We start from the raw sequence: 8,431 nt of genomic DNA, 5'->3' as shown, positions 1-8,431 counted from the left end.
GAAGAAGTTTCAACAATCAAAGGTGCTCATTACAGTAAAATGTTCACTGAAGAGCTGAAACCTAAACTTCAAATTAAATGCAGAGGACTGCTGTCCAAGGGCCTGGTGATCTTACATGATAATGCATGTTCACACATCACTGCCCACACTGTTGACAACTCTGCAAAAAGTTCATTTTGAGGTGTAAAAGTAGCTTCCCTCGGCAGATGCAGTTGTGTTAGGGTTCTCTGCCATCCCCTTGTTGTGGAGCAAAACTTGTTCCTCTCCCGCTCAGCAGTGCAGGTTGAATTGACCAAAGCAATGGTTATGGAGAAGTCTAGTCCCCTGCTGGTCGGGTGGGAATTTGTGAGACAGTACTATCCACTGCTGAACCAGGCCCCAGACATGCTGCATAGATTTTATGGTAAGAACTCTTCTTATGTCCATGGAGGATTGGATTCAAATGGAAAATGAGCAGGTGTAGTCTAGTGACAAAAAGAAATCTATAGGAAAGTGATGTCACAAAACTTTACCAACTGTCACACTAAGATTCGCCATGTTGATGCTCATGCTACTCTAAACAATGGTGTGGTGGTCCAGGTGATGGGGTTGCTCTCTAATAACAACCAAGCCTTGTGAACATTTATGCAGATGTTTGTCCTTGCTCCTGAGGGCTTTGTTGAAAATAAGTTCTATGTTTGTAATAATACTTTCAGATACCAAGATGAAGTCTTTGGTGGCTTTGTCACTGAGCCTCAAGAGGAAGCTGAAGAAAGACAGCAGACACCAGAGGTAGTAGACGACAATGCTAAAACTTTCTATGATCAGACTGTCAGCAATGACTTAGAAGAACATTTAGAGGAATCTGTTGCAGAACCAGAGCCTGATCTGGAACCGAACCAGAGCAAGAACCTGTATCTGAAATCCAAGAGGAGAAGTGGAGCCAGTATTAGAAGACAGTGCTCCTGAGGAGACTCAGCAGAGGGCTTCCCCAGAGCCAGCAGACATAGCTCAGACAACACAGGAAGACTTGAGGACATTTTCTTGAACTTCTGTGACTAGTAAGAATCTTCCTCCCAATGGAGCTGTTCCAGTTGCTGGGATCCCACCTCATGTTGTTAAAGTTCCAACTTCACAGCCCCGTCCAGAGTCTTAGCCTGAATCTCAGATTCCACCTCAGAGACCTCAGAGGAATCAAAGAGTACGAGAACAAGGAATCAATATTCCTCCACAGAGGGGCCCTAGAACAATTCATGAGACTGGTGAACAAGGTGATGTAGAACCTTGAAGAACTGTAAGACATCCTGAGAGTCACCAGCTCTTTATTGGCAACCTGCCTCATGAAGTGGATAGATCAGAGCTTAAAACTTCTTCCAAAACTATGGGAATGTGGTGGAGCTGCACATTAACAGTGGTGGGAAACTACACGATTTTGGGTTTGTTGAGTTTGATGACTCTGAACCTGTTCAGAAAGTTCTTAGTAACAGGCCTATCATATTCAGAGGTGAAGTCAGTCTCAATGTGGAAGAGAAGAAGACGCGAACCGCCAGGGAAGGGGACAGTCAAGATACCCACCTGCGGGGTTCCTGGAGGCCCTGGAGATGGACTCAGTGGTGGAATGAGAGGCCATCCTCATGGAGGCATGGTGTAGAAACCAGGATTTGGAGTGGGAAGAGGCCTTGCTTCAAGGCAGTGAATCCCTCTTCACTGGTCATCACACAGCAGTACAAACTCTAGTTCCTGTAGAAGCGTGAACTTCTTAAACCAGCCTTTGGTATCTTGGAGTATGAACCTAATCTGTTATAAACTGCTTATGTTTGTACACTTTTACTCCTTTTTGTGTTAATGGTGTGTGCGTCTCACCTTTCTTTTCTGTCCTGATCCTTTAGTCCTATACTTTCAATTTTGTGGAATGATATTTTAGGAAAACTGAATTTTTAAAGAAAAAAACAAAAAGACTGAATTTCCTTGCTTAAACAGGCTGGATTTTTTTTTTTTTTAAACAGCCATTTCCCCAAAGGAATGTGTCTTCCTTATTACTGACATTTGGTATGTTTCATTCATTGGAATATTTCTTACTTATTTTCTATGCTGACAAAAGTCAGTAAGAAATACAGGATTGGCTAAAACATTTTGAAAGCAAGAAAAACTGAAATGATTTATTCTTTTGAGAGTCATCTTCTGGTGTGGAGAAATTGCCATTGGAAAAATTGACAATTTTTATTCTCACTGGTGTTCAAAATGGAATGAAAAAGTGTTAGAGGTTTGTTCTTTTGCTATCACACAACAATGTCAAATCCTACAGTTTTTTTTTTTTGCCATTGACATTTAAATTGTGTGATAAGTTTTAAATGTCAATAATGCAGCTGATATGCTTTTCTCTTGAACTGTTAAAATTTTTTGAAGTAGAGCTTTTCTGTGTTTAATTTGTATTTGTAAAAAAACAAAACCACAAAAAATCCCCTAAATCTGAATAACAACAGCAACAAAATAAAACAGCAAATCTGTTGTGCCTTCTATTTATCTTTGGTTCCAATCTTAGAAATTGTATAAAGAAAAATAGTAAAAACAAAAACAACTGTAGAGTTGTGTTAATAAGGATCAGAGTATGTGGGGAATTTCTGAATCCCTCTCTTACCTTCTCTGTCTTTTGTTAACATTTGTTATGCTTTACTGTGAAATTGAGTCTCAAACTGGAATGCCTTTGAGAACAGATCCTTCAATAGAGGTCTTTTGACCCAAATATTACAGCATTTGTGTTGTTTAATTTGGTATCTAATTAGCTTCCCAGTCATAGTCCATAAGAAGGAATGTGACATTAGTTGGACTTTGCTGATGTGCTTCCGAGTCTGCTAGCTTTTCATTTTTTTCTTTAAATCATAGCCACGTGATGGATTGTCTCTTTTGTTATTGTTCTGTTTTGTTGATGGCCATGCAGTGGGTATTTCTTGGAATGGCGCATCTGTATTAAAATATTTCTGGAAGAAGAATAAAAAAGGTATCTTCCCTCTAGTCCTGATCTTGTTCCATTCAGACTTTCACCTGTTTTGTCCCCTGAAAGTAGTCCTTGAAGGACAAAGATTCATCTCTGATGAAGTTAAGACAGCAGTTCATTCATGGCTCACAGCTCAGCTTAAAGCATTTTTAAAGAAGGGAATGAGAAAGCTTGTTGACAGATGGACAAAATATTGAAAAGCAAGGAGATTATGTTGGGAAATGTGTTTGTCTTTTCTAAAAGTTGATTAAAATAAATTATATAGCTAGAGTGCGAATATTTTTTGACTTGCTGTCATCTAAGGAAAATTGAACAAAACAGGATACAAAATTGTGTAACTTAGTTAAGAAAAATTAATATCTCTGGATCAGGGCTTCCTGGGTAACTAATATATTATTTACTTTTGTCTATAATTTATAATATAAATAGCATTTTTTAATATAATAAGGAGCTGTGGTAGCATAGTGATTATAAGTCACGCAGCTAACCTCAAGGTCAGCAGTTCGAAACTACCAGTTGTTCCATGGAAGAAAGGTGAAACTTTCTGCTCACGTAAAGATTTACAGCGTCAGAAACCCTATGCAGTGTCGCCTTAAGTCAGAATTGATTCCACAGGACACCACCACCATCATTTTAATATAATAAACTGTTTAATTTATTTTTGTACCATATTCTATTGTGAAAGTTAAAGTGTGAATAGCAACAGACAATTTCTAATTTATCAGTTTATCAGTGGAAACATCTAGGAAATAAAATTTACAAATCAGAAATCAAATAAACTTTCAAAATTCCCTTGAATGTTTTACAATGTAAGATTTTGAAGGTAAGTGATTACCTAAATAATCTTTTTTTTTTTTTTTCAGTAATGCAAATGGCTCAAATGGCAATATATAACCCTGATCCATTCATAATGGGCAAGAGCGTCTTACCCAGAAATGCACACAGAATCTTTTTTTTTTTTTTTTTTTTTTAATAGCTATCTTTCTAACTCTTATGGTTCATTAAAAATTACTTCAGCAAAAATGGTATATGTCTCAGATCAGAGGACTAGTTCCAATGTGATTTGATTGAGTTTTACTCTAGGCTTCCTGCCTTCAATCCTTTGAACCAAAAAAATCTGCAACAATCCCACTATCTTATGCCACTTTTTTATCCTGAGTGAGATAATACTCCACAGAATCTGACCCTGTATAGGGTTTCCAAAGCTATAAGTCTTTATGGGAACAGAAAGTCTCATCTTTCTCAAATAAGTCGACTGGTAGGTTTGAAGTGCTGCTCTTAGGGTTAGTAGTCCAGGTGCTTATCCTATAATGCAACCAGCTCTCTAGAAGCACTTATAGGAGTAAGACGATATTGTTATTGCTCTTGTTGTTTCTGAGAAAAAAAAAATATTAATACCCAGTTCTGGTGGCGTAGTGGTTACGAATCGGGCTGTGAACTGCAAGATCAGCAGTTCGAAACTACGAGTTGCTCCGCGGGAGAAAGTGAGGCGTTCTGCTCCCGTAAAGATTTACATTCTCGGAAACCCTGTTCAGGGTCGCTATGGGTCAGAACTGACTCGACGGCGCTGTACAACAACAACCTTTGGAGTTTTCCCCTTGAGGTTGGTACTGATCCATGCAGAATGAGCTTGTAATAATCATATTGTATAAAAGGATTCTCTCTATAGAAAACATTCTGGGAAGGGTTTCAAAGATGCAGTTCCATTGACTTTGATGGAGATAGTGTTATGTTCTCCATCAAATGCAATAGAAGATGCTGAAGTAGAATGAACATGCCCTGTAGTGTATCATGAATACTAATGCAAATGGTGGTGCAAATGCTTAATGGTTGGAGATGGGAGATGGCTCAGGGTTCTCAGAAGATAGACCTGGTGAGCTACATCTGGAAAAATCAGTCATTGAAAACTCTGTATTTCTACTCTGTCCCATGTGGGGTCACCATGAGTGAGAATCAACTCTACAACAACTGTTTAATCAAAACTTGAATGGGCCATGGTTGTGGGTTGATTTGTATCTTCCAATAAGATATTTCCAAATTTTAACCCTTCAGTACCTGTGAATGGAACTTCTTTTGGAAACACCATCTTAGCAGACATAATTAGTGAAACTGGTATGAGTACGTATGTAAGTAAGATGAACCTGAATCCAATAATGCAATATGGCAAGTGTCCTTATAAGAAGAGGAGAAGAGTTGCAGAGACACAGGGGAAGATTAGCTATATAAAGAAAGAAGCAGATATTGGAGTTACACTGTTATAAACCAAGTCCTCCTGGGCTATTGGAAACTGGATGAAGGAAGGAATTCTGGCTAAGTACTAGACTACAAGGTCAGTTTGAAAGGTCAGCAGTTCAAACTCACCAACCGCTCCTCAGACACTCTATATCACCACCAAAGGCAACAGAAATAACAAGGCCCTTCCAATACCTTGATTTCAGAATTTAAGCTTTAAAAACTGTGATAAAATACCTTTTATTATTTTAAGGCATCCAGTTTGTGTCTTTTTTACACATTACTAGAAATAACACAAGGAGCTCTGATAGCATAGTGGCTACCAGTTGGGCTGTTAATCTCAACGTCAGCAGTTTGAAACTACCAACAGTTTCCATGTAAGAAAAATGAGACTTTCTGATCCCATAACGACTCACAGCCTCAGAAACCCTATACAGGACCACTATGAGTTGGAACTAATTCCATAGCACATTACCATCACTGCCAAGAACTAATACAACTGTATTCATTTAGAAAATTACATATAAAACCTGACAAAATAAAAGACTAAATTTTGTGTAATTTATTACACAAAACAAGTGTGTCATATTTAATCTGTTAAAAACAACCTGTAAAAATTATTCAATAATTATTTTAACTATTACCCTTTTTTTTATGGTAGTATATTTTTGCTTTAAGTTTTTGTTTTATAATGTTACCCCAAAGTAAATTTTAAGAAAAGGTACTTTATTTTTATGAGGTACTGTCAAATTTAGTATATAATTGCTCAAATATGTGTTTGTATTAGGATCATATTATAGTTGTTTAAAGGGGTACTGAGTTTGCTATTCATTATAATAACAAAAGAAACTTGCTGAAATTTAGTTTTAAACAATATACACTATGCTAAGAACGTACAATGTATTCTAAATATTAAAATATTTCTGTCATTAAAGAGTAAACCATTCTACTGAATTTGTAATATCACGAATATCTGAATACTTAAAATAGTTGTTGTTAAGTGCTGTTGGTTCTGACTCATAGCAACGCTGTATCCTATAGTGCCATACCAGGACTCCACTTAAAATGATAGTTGCATTTTTCTCCAAGTTCAGGTTCCATGGAATCAGTGTTGCAAAGTGCCTTGGAATCGGTTCTGACTCATGGAGACCCTGTATAGGATTTCCAAGGAGCAACTGGTAGATTTTTAACTACTGACCTTATGTTAGCAGTCTAAGTGTTTATCCTAAAAATTATTTTTACACCAAAAAATCTTTTATTGTAGTTTGGGTGAAAATTTACATAGCAAATTTGTTTTGAATTCAACAATTAATATGCATTTTATTGTGTGTTCCCTGTTTCCATTCATCAGTCTTTCCTGTCCCTCTTGCCTTCTGAGCTTTTGGAGGTTTTTTTTTTTTTTTTTTAGCGAATGTTATGCTTTCAGTCTCAGATGGTTGATTATGCTGAGGATTACATTCCTTCTTGGTATTATTGTTCACTTTCTAGGCCTTTCTATTGCACGACTGAAAGTTGAGATCTTCTAAGAACTGGGTATAGTTCCAGGTTCAAGGGCCTTTTGACATCAGACTTCACTGAATTCACATACACACATATTAAAGTACATTTCAAACATTTAATACATTTTGTTTTAAGATGTAAAATATGTTTCATATTTTCTTGACAGTCATTTAGAATATTTATAATTTCATATGTAGCATATTTCACATGAATATTTATTTATACTTATTTATAAAAATACACATAGAGGAAGCAAGTTAGAGACAGATATATACAATAGTGACTTACTTTCCAAGCCTATTAGCTATTCTCTGAGAGTATTCAGAAATGCAATAATTTAAGAATCTAAGTACAGTAGTTATGTTCAGCATATTTACAGAGTTGTTTTTTAAAGAATCAAGATATTTCAAAAGAATATGCAATCATTTATTATAATGGAGTCCTGGTATGGTGCTGTAGAATAAGTGCTGGACTGATTTCCACAAGTTTGGAGGTTCAAACCCATCAGCTGCTCCTCCTTGGAAACCTTATACAGGTTTGCTATGAGTTGGAACTAGCTCAACAGCATTTAATATCAACAACAGCATTCTAATATTCTCATATATTAATTTTAAATGGCATGACATTAATCAGTGCTAAACTGATTAAAGTACAACTTAACCTGGAAAAAAATAAAATAAAAGTAAAGATAAATGATGATATATACAGGTAACATATAGTGTAATTTAAAAAAAAAATCATACTTTTATTTTGACTGTAGTAAACATAGTAAGAAATGTTTGCATTTTCAACTGAGTCCCCCCCTCCTTTTTTTAATGCTCTAACACATCACCTAGAAAGAGTTAAGTAAGAATAAAATTAAATCACTTGTCAAAATCTAGACTATATAGTGTTTATAAGCATTCATATATATTTATCTCCATTCACTCATCAGTTTTGAGTCCAAAAACAGCTTAGATTATCAGCTTTGCACACAAAGAACCACCCTTCCTTTCTGGCTTACTGTACCTGAATGAATAAGCATCCTGCATTGGAAACAAAGCCGTAAAATAAGCAGAAACCGTGATGTAATTTGCCGGCTTTCAGCAACACAATTACTTAATAGAATCTGAAAATAGCTCATTAATCACAAGAATCTTTTTTTTTTTTTTAAACTAGGTCTTGTTATGAAGCTGAGAAAGAAAAGTATATTTGATCAAAAATAAGACAAAACACAAAGTCACTCTGTTAAGTATGACAATGTATAGCATATCAGTTTCCTTACAGTTAAGGAAAATAGAAAACTGTTCAAGTTTATGCAAGCACAGGTTCAATTAGACACTAGGATAAATGTCTTGATTATGACAATTGTTGAACAGCAAATTGAGGGACACAGGATATCACAGAGACTGCTTTTGCATATGTTATAATCCTAATGTAATACTTAAAGTGCACAACCACCAATTAAGTAAAATATATCATGCACCATGCATGCATGCCTATTCTTGACGTTGACCTTCCCATTTCTAGCCCACTTGAGTTTATCCTTGGCTTTGCCACTCCTCCACCTGACTTTATGCTCAATTCTTCTGAACAATATACAGATAAATAACACTGATAGAAACCTATGTCACCTGATCCAACCATTGTTCTTCCTAGTCAAATTTAACACCTTATGAATTATTTCCTAAGATTATTTTCCAATTAGAAATGGCTTATAAGAAAAACGGGGTCATGTTGTGGTGC

General features: G+C 36.0%; 1 pseudogene; it reads left to right on the top strand.

Moving 5' to 3' along the window:
• Positions 1-300: 300 nt before the first annotated feature.
• Positions 301-1,675, top strand: LOC102824526 (annotated as a pseudogene).
• The last annotated feature ends 6,756 nt before the right edge of the window (positions 1,676-8,431 follow it).

This window comes from Chrysochloris asiatica, unplaced genomic scaffold (assembly GCF_000296735.1).
Source record: "Chrysochloris asiatica unplaced genomic scaffold, ChrAsi1.0 scaffold00188, whole genome shotgun sequence".
Taxonomy (NCBI): domain Eukaryota; kingdom Metazoa; phylum Chordata; class Mammalia; order Afrosoricida; family Chrysochloridae; genus Chrysochloris; species Chrysochloris asiatica.
Note: the sequence above shows the minus strand (reverse complement) of the source record. Positions and strands in the feature narration are given on the sequence as shown.